At 38.4% G+C, this 14,701-nt stretch overlaps 1 protein-coding gene across 3 annotated transcripts in view; it reads left to right on the forward strand.

The window, feature by feature from the left end:
• The first annotated feature begins 4,581 nt into the window (after window positions 1–4,581).
• LRRC4C (leucine rich repeat containing 4C) overlaps window positions 4,582–14,701 on the forward strand; it is a 487,017-nt gene continuing 476,897 nt past the window's right edge. For 2 of the 3 annotated variants that reach the window (XM_064714486.1, XM_064714485.1), the window contains exon 1: window positions 4,583–5,198. The gene's annotated coding sequence lies outside the window, so the exon portion shown is untranslated. Of the gene's footprint in view, window positions 5,199–14,701 lie in introns of all 3 variants that reach the window. The other variant, XM_064714493.1, reaches the window with a different exon arrangement.

Raw genomic sequence — 14,701 nt, forward strand, 5'->3', positions numbered from 1 at the left:
AAAGAAACATGTACTTATTTTTTTACTTCTGATTTTTCATCAAATTTTTTGGGTTTTTTTTTTTTTTTTGTTTAAGGTATTAGGATTGGAAAATCTGTCTTTAAATAATAGCATCCAAATAGCACAAAAACAAAGTGATTATGATTTGTATTTCAGCATTGCAGAATTAATCTGAAATTACAGGCTTGTGACACTGAATTAAAGTTTTTAGGCAGAAGACTGGAACTTGATGGTAAGTCTATTGGAACTAAAAATACCCACAATATAAGCTACTCCATTTTTCAAAATAGCTGGTTAGAAAAAAAGCAAACTGCCACTATATGAAAAGCCTGTCTTTATTTTAGGGCAGTAAATAATGAAATATTGTACTTAGCGTGTTTCTCAAGTTCTGAGGAACTCACTTGAGTTTCTCACTAGATTATGACTGTGAGTTTTAAGATATAAAGAACATGAAGAATGTGTTTGCTGCAGTTTTGCTGTTGTACCTTTTCCCTGGAGGAAAGGTTTAAGATGATACCATTATTGCTATTACTCATATGTCTATTGCAACAGTAATGCATAGACCCTCACAGATTGTCTGCAAGATTCTTGTAGCAGCAGAAATCTGTTTACCACTGATCTTGAATATAAGTTTTGCAAATATTTCTTAAATTAGTTGGCAATTAATTTTTCTCTTCTCCAGGTAATACATTCTCTTGTTTGCTTTTCTACTTTCTTTCACTGTTTTCTCCTAAAAATATTTGTGGCTAATAACAGCCACAACTCCCAGGAGAAAGATCACTGTGATCACTTTTCCAAAAGCCTCAGTATTGCACAGTTCAGGTCTGAAGCTGTCTCAAGTCCAGCAGTGGCAGTGGATGCTGGGCTTCCTTAGGAGCAGCTGCCACTGCCCTCTAGCAGAGGCAGGAGAAGCTGCATGTGCTGCTTCACAGTCCCTGTAGCTTTGAGGCCGGTGCATAAATTTACAGCACCCATTGATCCTGACTCTGTTAGGGCTGTGCCAAGCCAAATGGTGGATGAGAAACTGCTCTATGTTTTGTTCTGATGATTGTCACTAGGGTGCTCATCGGGGGTAGTGTGTACTCTGGCAGCTGTAACTCTTCAAACTTCATCAGCCAGGGATGTTTGTACTGGGTGCCAGCCTCACCCTGTCCCCAGGGACCTCTTGGGTCATCTTTGACTCCTGCTGTGGTCTTGCTAATGCTTTCTCAGTGTGGGAATCAGACTCATAAATATGATTATTACTTCACAAAGGAACTGGAAATTAAGAGGAAACAAGGGAACTGGTTGCAAATAGCATATGGAATATGGGGCATCACTAAATCAAATGATGCCAATATAATAATAAAATGAAATATTGAAAAATATTTGAGGGGCTTTTGGAGGATTTTTGTGTGGGAGCATGTGTGCTGGGTCAGTATTTTCTCTGTTGAGGGCTTTGTTGAGCTATAAGCTTGTGTTCTTCACTTGTGCTGAATTTCAGAAGTTTTCAGAGGAGTGACATTGATATTAACTGACAGGTCATCAAATTCAGCTGAATGAGGTGAGGGCTAGAGTGAGGGGGAGCTGAAGTCAAGCTTCTTTTTTTTTTTTTTCCCCTCCTTTGGAGATGGGATGGGGGAGGGGAGTGGTATATCCACCTGGTTTATATTGCATTGTAAACTGCATTTGTTTTAACCAAATTGGGGGAACAAAACCAAAGATGTTTGTAAGACTGTTGTAATCAGGAGGGTGATGAGATGACCTATATGCAGCCTGTTTTTGGGGAAAAAAATCTGAAATCAAACAGCAAGAAAAACCCCTTGAAGTGCAAAGAATATTTTTTCCTTTTGATTAATGTGAAAGAAATTAGCAGGTAGTGTGGCTTTAAAAATGACATAAGGACAGGTGAGGTAAGACAAAAGTCTTTGCCTGCACCTTTGGGACTATGATGATGAATATTTGGAAGATACCAGTTTATTCTTGGGCAAAATTTAATCTTTCTCTTTCTGCTCTTCTTTAACATGCATTCTGTGTCATGGAAATTAGAATGCAAGTCAGTTTAATTACTTTTGCTGTTGTTCCAGTCCCATGGATTGTAAATATTAGATTTATGAATAGATTTAATTAGCTCTGGAGCTTTTTTTTAATATACTCAAGCAATTCTGACTGCACCTAGTAAAAGGTCATGAAGAAAGATGTCCACAATGGACTTTGGTCTAGGCATGAGGTCTTCCTTATGAAACCTTAGCTGATTAGTTAGAACTATAGATGTTATATCCCTGATGAACTTGTTAATCTGAGAGTAGCAAAATTATTCATACCACAGTCTTAGAAAACAGAACCTGGCATTAGCTTCATTAGCATGTGCTCTGGGATGATAGACTCTAAAAGTAGGAAGTGCCAGTGTAGTGCTATACTTCTGTGGCGTTTTGGTCACTGCATGAGGTGGAAAAGGTTAGTGCGGAGTGTTTGACTGAATGGAGCAAAGTCAGTATGAAGGGCAGGTAAATGCATCAGGGCCTCTCAGCATGAGGAAATGAGTCCAGGCTGCTTATGATAGAAGACTATGAATTTGTGAGTGGCATACTAAAGTGTGCAGAGCACTCCTATCTCTGATTTTTTTGTGGCACAGATAATTGAAGGTTGGCACAGTGTACTTGGGAAATGCCAGCATTTGCTTCCCTTGATTAGTGACCATGACCAATGCAGGCAAAACTTTGACTAGATGGACCTTCAGTCCAAGCTGGTGTGGCTGCTCATGTTCCTATGTAAATAGGCATGTTTATGTTTGTGGATGAGCAAGAATACTCTCTAAGATCCACAAGTCAAGAAAACAGCAACAGAGGATGTTATGCAGTGATTGGGAATACAATGGAGGGTGAAGAAAGGCTGGGGTGGATAGAGGGTGAAGAAAGGCTGGGGTGGAGAAGCAAAATAATTGCAGCAAAGTAAAAACCAGTAACAATATACTAATTCTCCTGTTGGTACAGTGGATTTTCATATAAAAAATAATTTTCAATTTAAATTATACAACAATTTAAGATGAAGAAGTGAACAAAAGCCCAAGTGGTTATGTGTCATTTGTAAAACAGTGCAGGTCTTCCATCTTCTGAAACTGTGTCCTACATTTCTCTTTCCAGGTACCACAGCCTCCTTATCATGCTGTGTGGCTTTGCAAGTTCACTGGCTGTTAAAACTGCAGTTTACTTAGCAGTAGAAGAGTTTTACTGCACATTAGTACTAAATATTGAGGCCACTGTGCTTATGGATTTTGCCCTGTTACATTGCAGTCCTTTGTGCTACAGTAGCAGTAAAACTGCCACGGTCAGTGCATGCAGGCTGCTTTGCCAGCTACTCCATGGTTGGTGTACCTAAAACTCCCAAAGCACTTCCACCGTGTTCAATTACAGTTTGGTTGCTAAAACCTGTAGTGGTAGCTCTTTCTGTGATATGAAGCACCAAACTCATTTCATGTAGCTCATTCTTTAGGGAGCTCTGTCAAATGTATTTGGCTGCTCAGACCCATGAACTGGTTCCTTAACAGTCCCTCATAGTTATAATTTACTGTAGTAATCCCAGAGCTGCTTCTGAGGAATGGTTTATTTTTGTTTTCATGTTTCCGAAGGGGTCTCAATCTTCAGTCTCCTGAAGGAGTCTGAAGTGTCATCTGCTGCAAAAAGCTGAAATTATGGATGACAAGTGAGACAGCAGTGTTTGCATCCTGAACCTGATGCAGAGGGTCTGAATTACCTGTGGGAAAGCAAAGGCAATATGTCTGTTTTCCTATTTCATGAGTGAATTACAGCTAGGACTTGTACTTACCACAGCAGAATACTCAGGTTTGTGAACCAATGCAGGTCAGTAATTTAGGTAATAAAAGCAAAATCTGTTTTGGTTCTTGGACTGAGAACTCTAAACTCATTTCATAAGTGAAAGGTTTTGGCAAAACAATTCTCACTAAAGGAGGGAATTTCAAGCACCTTCATAAATGCAGTGCTGGATGTCTGCCTTCACTGACATTCTAATTTTTTCCTTTTCTGCTAGAAGTCTTTTCTTTTCTAAAAATATTTACTTGACTCTGCATATAGCTGCCTAATCTAAAGATGGATAATAAAATGCTGATTTTAAAATCCCAAGTAGTTCATGATATAAGAATGACTTTTTAAATATTGCTAAAATGATCTGTTTGGAGCAAATTTTCGAACTGATTATGCTCTTCTCGCTGTAGTGTGGTTTCTACACTACCAACCCCCCACTCCCTCCCCCTATAACCACTGCTGCTGTCCTAATCTTCTAGACCATTTAGTGCCCTCCTCTTATCCTAAGTAAAATACAATTGCTGGCTCCGGTATTCATTACGTGATAATCCAGATTAATTCAGACTTTGATGTAGAAACAAGTTCTGTTTCAGCTGCCAAGAAATCCAGACTGCCCCATGGAAAATGCACACACACATGCACATACACACACATGCACGCAGTATGTAGAATGCCTTAAAGAAACTGTAGCTAACCACCTTATTAGTATTCCTCCCTCCTCTGTGTTTCACTTGCAGCAACAGAGGGCTGAGCAAAATGCAGTAGAACAGGGACAGAGACAGAGCTGGCAATCATCTCGGTGCAGGCTGCTGAATGTAGGGGGTGGGGGGGATGCAGCAAAGCAAGATTAATAACCTTGCCATAATCCTGTGCACCCTGGAAGGAGATACCTCCGGTGACTGAGCTGTTCTTGTCTTGATTAATTGGACTGAGTGAATGAGTGGCTGGCAATCCACCTGGTTTGGAGGCGACCCCCTGGTTTTCTGCTCTCTGAATCCTCTACCCATCTGGGAAGGTAACAGTGAGACATACCATCTGCAGCACACACAGCAGCTATTGGAGGCTACTACTGACAGTTTGCACTACAGTTTTTTGGTGAGCAAGAAGCCAGGTATATTGTACAGTAGGATATTTCTGTGCTCAAGCTACTGAATTTCACAATCTGATCCTTCAGCAACCCCCGACACTCCCTTCCAATTGCCTTTGAGTTCTGGGCTTACTTTTGGCATAGTCTCCTGGATGCATTTTGCTGGGGATGGAAGAGCAGTAAATGGAACCTCTGAAAACTAATTGTTTTGCTTCTGTGTGACTCGAGAAAGAGAAAAGCTTTAAGAATCATATCCACTTGGAGGAATTTAAATTTCTCTCTGAGAAGTTTATAGAGGAACTGTACTAAAGGTAAGTCCAGGGGATTGTCCACCCCTTCTGTTTCCTTGTTTGTTTCCTGCTTGCACAAAGTAGGGGAAAAAGGCTAAAACGTTAGTACTGGGTGCATACAGAGTATGGTGTTTGTAAAGTCTGTGCTTGTGATTTGCATCCCCTTTTTACTTCCTTTTCTGCTGTTTTTTTCTCCTTCCCCTGCCATTTGCACAGTAAAAATGCTTGCTAAATAATAATCTATAGGGCTCCTGGAAAATGTTAGTTAAATAGCACTATAAAGCTCCTTTTATTTCAAAGGTATTAGAATTTCTAGGAGGAGAAATCTTTTTATTAAACAAGCTAAAATATTTGGGAACTATCTCGAATGGGCAAGAAATATAGCTCGTACAGTATCTTCAATAGAAGCCTCCATATTTTCATAAATCTTGTCTAGTTTTTTCTCTGCATTTCAGTCAGCTCTGGAATGATGAATATGTAAGCACAAAGCTGTTTCTGCTGCTGTTAGCTGAAGGAGAAGGTAGCAGAATAGAAATTTGTGGATTTGTGCATCCACTTACATGAAGTTCATCTGTTTGCTTCTCATTAACCTTTTGAATGCTGCTTTCCTTTTTTTTTTTTTTTTGGCATACAGAATTTATGCAATATGCAGGACCAAACAGTAATAACTCTTATGGTATAAAGTGCCAGTCACAAATGGGTTTTTGTGGGCCATTAATTTTTGGGATGGGGGTGCTACTAAGCACTCAGGTGATGAAAGTAAATGCTTCATCCAGCATGGTTCATTGCACTCCAGAATTTCTGGAGATCTATCAGTTGTATTGCTCTGGTGCTACTCAGTATTTCAGCCTGGCACTTTGCTTCCCCTTGCACCCCCTTCCACAATGCAGTTTCTACTGTAACAGTATGACTGCTTTAGTCTTTCCCATCGTTCCATTAAATAATATAAATAAAATACCATTGCACTACAATAGAATCAGAGCTCTTGTAGTTGAGCCTTTTTTTTATTGCTGCACTGATAGTACTTAGCATTCCCAAGGAGGTAAGCAAATCTGTAAATACATTTCAAAGATGCTTCATTCTCCAAGTGCAATTGCTAGGTACTCATGCCTTTTCAATTAAATGACTATGAATGACTAATACTGAACAATACAGTATCTCTTTTTGAAATACTGCATAGCTGGATATGTACTGTAAAAAGAAAGGGATCAACATAGAGTTCTACTGAGTAACCAGATGTTCAGGTGCTTCTGTGTGTGTATGCAAAGAAAAGGGGAATTACATCAGAATTGTAAATACAAAGACACATTAGATAGGATGATCTGTTTGGTACAAAGAAGTATAATGACCCTTGTAATAGATCCTGTGTTGTAAAGCTAAAAACTTAATGAAAAGGCTCTGCTTCAGAGTAATCAAATCACTTTATATTATTGCATCCTGTCAGTCAGTCCCTCTATTTCCCACTGGTTTTGCATAATAACTTTAAAGATGGATTAAGGAAGAAAGGAGAACTGGTTATAGGTGTGTTTCCCCTCATTTTCTGGAAGTGATGCTTCTGTGTTGCATGTGCATTTACTGTATATGATTATGACAACCAGATCTCTTTCTGGGCAGGATGCAGTTTTCCATAGTTTTCCCACGTTGTACTTTACTCAAGCCCCAAATGCGTGCTGCATCAGAATCTTACTTCACCAGGCAATAGGCTGTGTTTTAACTATGGGAAACAGACTCTGTGTAATGAGGGCCAAAAAAAAAAAGTGTGCGTGAGAAAAGATGACAACTCATGATTTTTAGAGCCTTACCCTGGTTTTAGATTTGAAGTATTGAATGAGACTATCAAAGCAGAGATGTTGACTGGATGAAAGCAGGGGACAAATGTTCTGCCTGGAGATGAAACTTTCATGTTCTGGCAAAAAAAGGCAGAAATGTGAAATGCATTTTTCTTCACTTCCATTTCTGTATATTCTGATACATGGAATAAAATTTAGTAGTGTTGCCTCAAACTGAGTGGAAGAGCAGTAGCCTGTATGCTGGAAAAGAAGTATGTCATCACTCTTTAAAGTGTCCAGCTGCTATTAATCATCTGTTTTTATGTAGTCATGCTTTTTCATTATCTCCTTATATTGTGGACTAAAGCAAATGCTGGTTATTTGGCATTTTAACAGGCTCACGTTTCCTGAAGAGGAAACCTTGTGCTTCTCTTCCCATGTTCCCCCAGTTGTGTTGGCTTAGATTTTCATTAGAACTTTTCTGGGATTTTGCTCCTGATTTCTTAATTATACTGTCACAATTGTTATTTTGGTATCTCTTATACATGATATTGCATGTAACATAAGGTGTTATTACAAGATCCATTTTATTTTCTAATACTTTTGTTATTCTCATGGTAAGAGCGGAAATTTATAATACTCATTTTTAGCAGGTTTTATGTGGGAACAGGCTTTAGCACCAGTTGAACCATGTGGGGGTTTTTTGTTTTTAAAAACCCAAATGAGTAGTCAAATCTATAAAAGGAATGTTGTTTCATTTTAATGGTCCTTGAATTTAAATTTTATGTCATAGTGTAATGCCCCATATGCCTTCAGTCTCACCTCATGTGTAAGATGCTTTATTTGCTGTACTCTTTGACTGCCTGTGTGAGCTCAATCCACTGTGCTTTGTGCATCTTGCTGGAATTTGGCAGGAAGGCCTGCACAGATCTTGCAGTAAGTGTGTCATAGGTGAAGTGTCTCAGGAGTATGGGTACAATGAGGTTCTCATGAACTGAATTGTCTAAATGTTGTTTTAAGAATAAGTAGAAGATAATAGAAATTTCTTTTTCACTTAGTTCCAGTTAATTGAGCAGCTTCCTTTTCTTGTTGCTGAAGTCAGCCAACCAGGCACTAACCTTCTCCAGCACATGTTTCTGCGTTTCTAAGACCCAGGATACTTTACACATGAATTCTTTCTTTCTTCTGGAACAAGCTGGACTGACAACTGGTAAGGCAATCTTGAAGCAGTGCAGTGGCATAGAAGTAAGGGGAGGATGGAAGAGAGATGTACCAGAAATTCCAGGACTTAAACCAAAAGAAAAAGTTCTGTGGGAAGTCAGAAAGCATCATTTTGATTGCTGACTCACGGTGTTGGTCTGTAATATTATCTTACACTAATGTGATGACACTGGCCTGGTTTTGAAATAAGGAGGCAGAAAAGAGTAGTTTTTCAGGAACATATTGCTTATAACTGCATGCTACTTTGACAAATATTCTGATCACTAGAAATTCATGCAGGTGGACTTTGGATTCTTAACTCTTTAAAAGAATTAATAGTAAGTAAAATTTACTTTTTCCACTTGAAGAAAAATGAAGTTACAAATACATCCCTTGAATTGATAAGTTAGGTGAATGAAGTAAATTGCCTTCTACACTCCCCCACCCTCTTCCCACTTTCTCTTTTACTCTCCTTCCCATTTCTTTTCATTCTATGTCAAAGGATAAGGTTTAGGAGTGAAGGAGGCACAAAAATTCCTTTTCCTAAGCTAGCAAGCAAATATGGTAGATAATATGCTGCTTAAGAGTCTTGAATCTAAACCAAATTAATTGTAATTTCTAAAACCAATCTCAGTATTCCTAGTTGGAAGTGTGAAAGTGAAGTTTATTTGGGAGATTTGTTTAATTCTTTAGCTTGTTTTGGGAAGACACCCATTGTGATGCTATTTATTATTTGTCTTCTCACAGATTGAGGTAGCTAAAGAGGCATCCTTTAATAGTAAGAGTCCCTTATATTTTTTCAAATTAGTGTGGAAGTGCATGTACTTTTTAGTTGTATAACAAAAATTTTAAAAATGAGAGAATGTTTTAGACATTGTGGCTTTCAGGAGTGGCCCAAAAGAGTAGTGTTGAGAGCATGGTATGTATGCAGGTGGGAATCTGCTTCCAGAGGTTCTTACATCTCAGACTGCTCAAGCAGCGATGGTGAAATTCTCAAAGTGAAGATCAAATGACCCAGTGGAACGCTGAGTTTCAACAGACATTTCATATTGCCAAGGAGGAAACTTAGCGTTTTGGTGCTCTCACAATCTGCAAGATGCTGCTGTGTAAGAGCTCTTGCTGCCAAACTTAGAGTGGTTACATAAGGTAGAATCCTATTGATCCTGGGGGAGGATGGTGGGCAGAGATTTCTTTGAAGACTGAAGACTTTCTCAGAACAGATACTGCAGAGGCAGAACTGTACCAAGAAATCTAGGTCTCTTTCCAGTGCATATTGAAGAAACTTTTTGCACAGACAATTGTTTTGTAATTTGCCAAAATTTCTTTACTCAACTGGCCATCAGTGGTAAGTATTATTTGTATTGTGTGCCTTGCAGAGGTGAACAGAAAGGTATAAAACAAAAACGTGCCTCAGTGAAGCTTATAACTGCAGATGTAAAGGGCTTCTCTTCATGCATTTTTTACATATCCTTGAGCTTGTGACCTGTGGCCAGTAGATTTTTCCATGAGGCCCATTCCAATCTCTTTGGTATTTTTAGATGTTGTTTTGGTAGGTTAAATTTATGTCAAGGACCCATCAAGTCCAGCATGTACTAGTAAACTACAGAATAATTCTGGTCCTATTGTCTGTCCTGCTTACAATAGTAAGAACGGACTGATGTCAATCTCTGTTTAACTTTGCTGAAACAGCTGACTTTGTATGAAGGAAAGATAATAAATGCAGTGGGAGGGCAGTAACACTCTTGGAAATGTTTGCTTAATTTCTTTTAACTTCCTGTGGGAGCATTAGAGGCCCTCTCCTTACTCTTGTTTAGTTGTAGGAGAAAATGAAACATGGGGCTGTCAAGGAGTGAGCATGTATTTTGTAGGCTCTTTGCTCTCTTTTTGAAATTTGTCTACCAGTGTATAAACTTTACTGTCTTTTCTGGTGTCCCAACAATAAATTGGCAAATGAGAAAAAACAGCAATCCTTCTATTCTGGCTGTGGTGCATTGCTAGCTTATTTAAATACATTAAAGACATCATTTTGGTATGATTATGTAAATCTAGGGATGGCACCTCTTCCTCTGTGTGATTTCCCCCTCACCACTTACTGCTCATTAGTTAAACATTCTTGAAAGCATTGTTAGTTGAAGGGACAAAGTGAAGGTGAATGTTCTGAGGGTTAAACCTTTCAACAGAGGTTCTCATGTTGGGGTGCCTTTTGTTTCAACCTATTTTTCATTTTCTCTGGAGTCTCTCATAGGGGTGCATTTCATGTAAACCTATAAGTCTTCACGATACTGTTGGTTATTTCAGGAAGAAAATTATGCATGTTGAAATGAAATTATCTCCTTACTTAAAACCTGCAAGACTAGCTGCCTTCTGAAAAGCAGAAAGTTCAATAGGAATAAATGGAGAGAAAAGGGTGAAAAAAGATGAACTCAGAGATTACCTCCAAGGCAAAAGTAGTTTCCTATTTTTGCAAGAATAGAAATAGGGATTGCATTGTTCAGACTGCATGTGGAAGAAAGTTTTAATTTTGCATGCAAAATGGATTTCGGCAGTTTGGCTGGGAGAAAATGGGTTATAGAGTGTTCTTTTAAACTTCTCAAACATATGCTTCAGAAAGAAGTCAGGTCTCAAGTCTCCATTTTTATTTTGAATAAGGTTAATAGCAGCAGTGGCGTTATGAAAACTCCATAAGAGATTTGGAACTTTGTTGAAAAAAAGCCTTGAAAACTCAAGGCTTGCATTTGTCTAGGAAATTTGAGCTGCAGTTCTTTAAATAAAGGAAGAATAAATTAAGTAAAAATAAAACTCAAGTCAGAACAAAACTTCATGGAAGTGCTACCCCTTCAAAGACTCTTCAGTTATTGTACTGCAATTGGGTTGTAATATCAAAGTCATGTTCTTTATCTGCTCAGATATGCAATCATTCCTCTCATTAACTAAAAATAGTTAAGATCAGTTGAATTAAAGAATTGGAAGCAAACTGAGGCACACAGAGGAGGTAATTTACTAAGCAGGTATGCAAGAACCTAAGTATCCAGAAATGGCTTCAAATCAAGTGACCAATACATTGAAAATTTGTATCATGTAATAGAACTGGATGGGTAGGTATTTTCATTACTGGAAAAGAAAATGTGGTATCTGGAGATCATGAACAAGACCTCAGAATATTTGACAAAGGCAGTTGTTATGTAATGAATCAGGTCTTCTGTGAAAAATATATGCCCAAAGTGTAAAAACTTTGACCATCTTCAGAAACTAAAAAATTATTCATAGCTTTATATTATGAGATCTAGAATATGCAGAGGAATGTGACCGAGTTAGTGTATGGCTGGATACATGCAACCTGTCATCAGGAAGTAAACATGTTTCTTTCTGCTCTTCATGTTTCATGTAACACCTGTTCCACGTGGTTTTGTGCCTCTGAAATTTGCAGCGGGTGTTTGCAGTGGAGTGGGCTGTGTGTGGTAGCATTGCTCATTGCATTTCTTGTTTCCCTGTGACCCGCAGGACGGTGTCCGTGCTCTTTACTGGAGAGCAAAGTGGTCTCGGGGAGCAAGGATTGCCCTGGTTCTCTTTGGCTCTTTCCTGCCCTGTAACTACCATGTGATTTAGATGAATGGTAGGGGAGAGAGAGTCTAGCCTGACTTGTGAGCTTCCCTTTTCCTCCTTTGTCATTGATATTCAAGGCTTGCTGTAGTAACCCGATGCCCTCCTTTTACAGAAGTCACAACCCTTTCAGACCACAAAAGATCCCTTCAGACTGGGATTCCCTTGACAATCAGCTTTATAGTTTAAGCAGCTTTATGCAATACTGACAACAGTGACAGTTGAGAGAGGTAACTAGGAGACTTCTTGTATTATAAATACTTGTCTTGGGAGTGTGTGCTTAAGGGTCTTAAGCTGCCTAAAAGAGTCTCTTAATCTGCCTTAATTCTTCTTATTATATTATTTTTCTGAAGTAGGCGGAGATGCACAATCTTTCTTTTCATTTAGATGAAAAGAGTAGTTCCACACCTGTCTCATTGCACATGATATTTTTCATATGACATTGTATGATTTATATGTTCTATTAGACATTTATTTGCAGAATGTGGAAAGGAGAAAAGGAGGAGTCTGTCCAAACCCCTCATTTTTATATAGTGTTTTTTCCCACTTGAAATCCAAGCTTTCCTTTGAATCCTGAACATTTCAGTGATTTTTTTCTTCTGGAACGTAATGGAAGATTCTGAGCTCTCGCAATGAAAAAGACTATCTTCCTTATCTCTTATCTCTCCGTGACATAAACCTACTTCTTTGTCTCTGTCTAGGAAAGAGCCAACTTGAAATGTTTGTTGGTATCAGCAGGAATCAAGCTTCCCCAAAAACACTATTTTCTTTATGCTTTTGGATATGGGAAGGGAAACTGTGGGACAACACAGGACAGCCGATCAAGTCATGGTCTTGAGGATACAACAGAAGTAGAGATGGATAAAGTTACTGCTCTGATATTCATAAATGTTTACTTTACTGGTAGAAATGTATTTGGCTATTATTGAGGAAGGGGAAAAGCCATGACTTGCCAAAATGTGCTTTCTAAATCTGAATATTTAGAGAAATAACATTCCTTTCTAAATGTAACATGAGTACTTATTTCATAAGTTTATTTTGTTCTAGTTAGTGTCTATTATACAATGTGAGTGCACTATTTCTTTTAAGCAGAAACCATGTCTGAGCTTTTAACAGTTAAAATCTTTTACTTCTGAACTTCTGGATGTTGCTGGTTGTTGTCTTTCTTTCCATGTTGTTTAACTATAATTGGTGTACTAGAAGGCTCCTTGCATGATCTTGTCCAGGCCCTTGGGCTGTGGAAATGAGTAGGTGCTTCCAATAAGGATATCAGTTTATGAGAATAGACATTTGACCTCCAGTTCTTCTACAAATTATTGTCTAAATGGCACTTTTCAAATGTAGGTGAATTTCTGAAGTCACTTCAGGCTGAGACCTGTTTAATTATTTAAGCCTAGTGGTGAGCACTACAAGAAGCAGTGGAGAGAAGGTCACTGGAGCAAGAAGAGCATATCTTCTACAAAAGACCCTGATGTACCACTTGATTTTAGTAGGATAAATACACAGACACTAGGAAACATTAAGAATTTAAGGTTTCATGGGCTTTACTACCATTGCTAGTAATGGGACTGGAAGTTGCCTTTTGTTAGTGTAATACTGTTTGAATTTTTAATATTACAAAGCAAAAGAAGTGCTTTAATTGTTTCCTTTTCTGAAACAAACTGTGAATATGCTCTTACATGAAAAGTGTTTTGAGGAAGACTGCTAGTGTAATTCTATGGTGGTTTGGTTTTCTTTTAACATCACATCTTAAAGGCAGCTACTTGAGCTGTTGGTTTTTTTTTTTTTCAGTTCTCTAGAGTCTCAATTTTATGATTTGGTGTTATCATTGAGAAGGAGTTTGTGTAGATGATGTGAGATGAAGCTAATGTGTTTTGTCCTTGCTTTGTCCCAGACTGGAAGTCTGTCATATTCTGTTTTTTCGGTAGACAAAAGAAAGCAATACCCCTCAATTGTCTCATTGCCCTATCCATTAGACATGATAATCCTTAACAGTACTGGAAATATGTGTGCCTTTAAATCTAGGCTAGTACTCTAGTACTTGTATAGGGAGCAGGCTCTTTTTCTGTGCTTGTTGGCATTAACAGTGTTCAGGTAAGTATAAAAAAAAGTCTAGGAAAAAATAGTCTTATTTGATCTACTGCAGGTGCATATAGCTACTTTGTGATCTGTCTTACTTCCTTTTCCATTCTCTGTGACCAGTTTTCCTGTAGGGTAAAGAGTGTACAGATTTATGTACTGTATAGACTACTAAAACTGTTATTGAGCGATTGCATTATGCTGGTAAATTGCTCCCCAGTGCATGGTTACTGCCCCTCAGGACAAAAATGAGAATCTTCCCTGCCACCACCCTGTGTCCTTCTTATGCTATTTCTGATTAACTTGCTTTCTCTGCATTACAGTAACAAATATCTTTAATGGCATTTCATTATACATATGATGCCCCAAGTTTCATCAAATGAGGAAACACTTTTACTGGCTTTCAATTTCTACTTGCAGACATTCAGCAAGCAGTAATTTTTTTTAATTTATTGATGAATAGATGATGAAATGCAGTCATTTTGCAAGAGATAAAGCAATACCTTCCTTTAGAGATCAAACTATTTAAACTGGCAGAACTGGAACAGAATGGGATGTCCAAGCAATACATTGTTGTAAGGGTCAAGACTGTGGTTCAGATATTTGGTCTTTTGCTACCTGTGACCTTTAGTGCCAAAAATGTTTTTATTAAGCTGCTCATTCCCAGGCAGGAGTGAGGGCCAGTACACCAGTGTTGCCTTGCTGTTGCCTTTTGCATTACCTTTATTGGCTAAGTAGTTTTAAAACTGCACTGCAGTAGTGCAGGACACATGGAGAAATGGATCACATTGGGCATGCCTGAATCTGAACTACCTGCAACAAATCCTTGCTGGGACTGGTGTAACTGCTATTCACATTGGATGAGGACAATAAAAG

Source organism: Zonotrichia leucophrys, chromosome 5 (assembly GCF_028769735.1).
Source record: "Zonotrichia leucophrys gambelii isolate GWCS_2022_RI chromosome 5, RI_Zleu_2.0, whole genome shotgun sequence".
NCBI lineage: Eukaryota > Metazoa > Chordata > Aves > Passeriformes > Passerellidae > Zonotrichia > Zonotrichia leucophrys.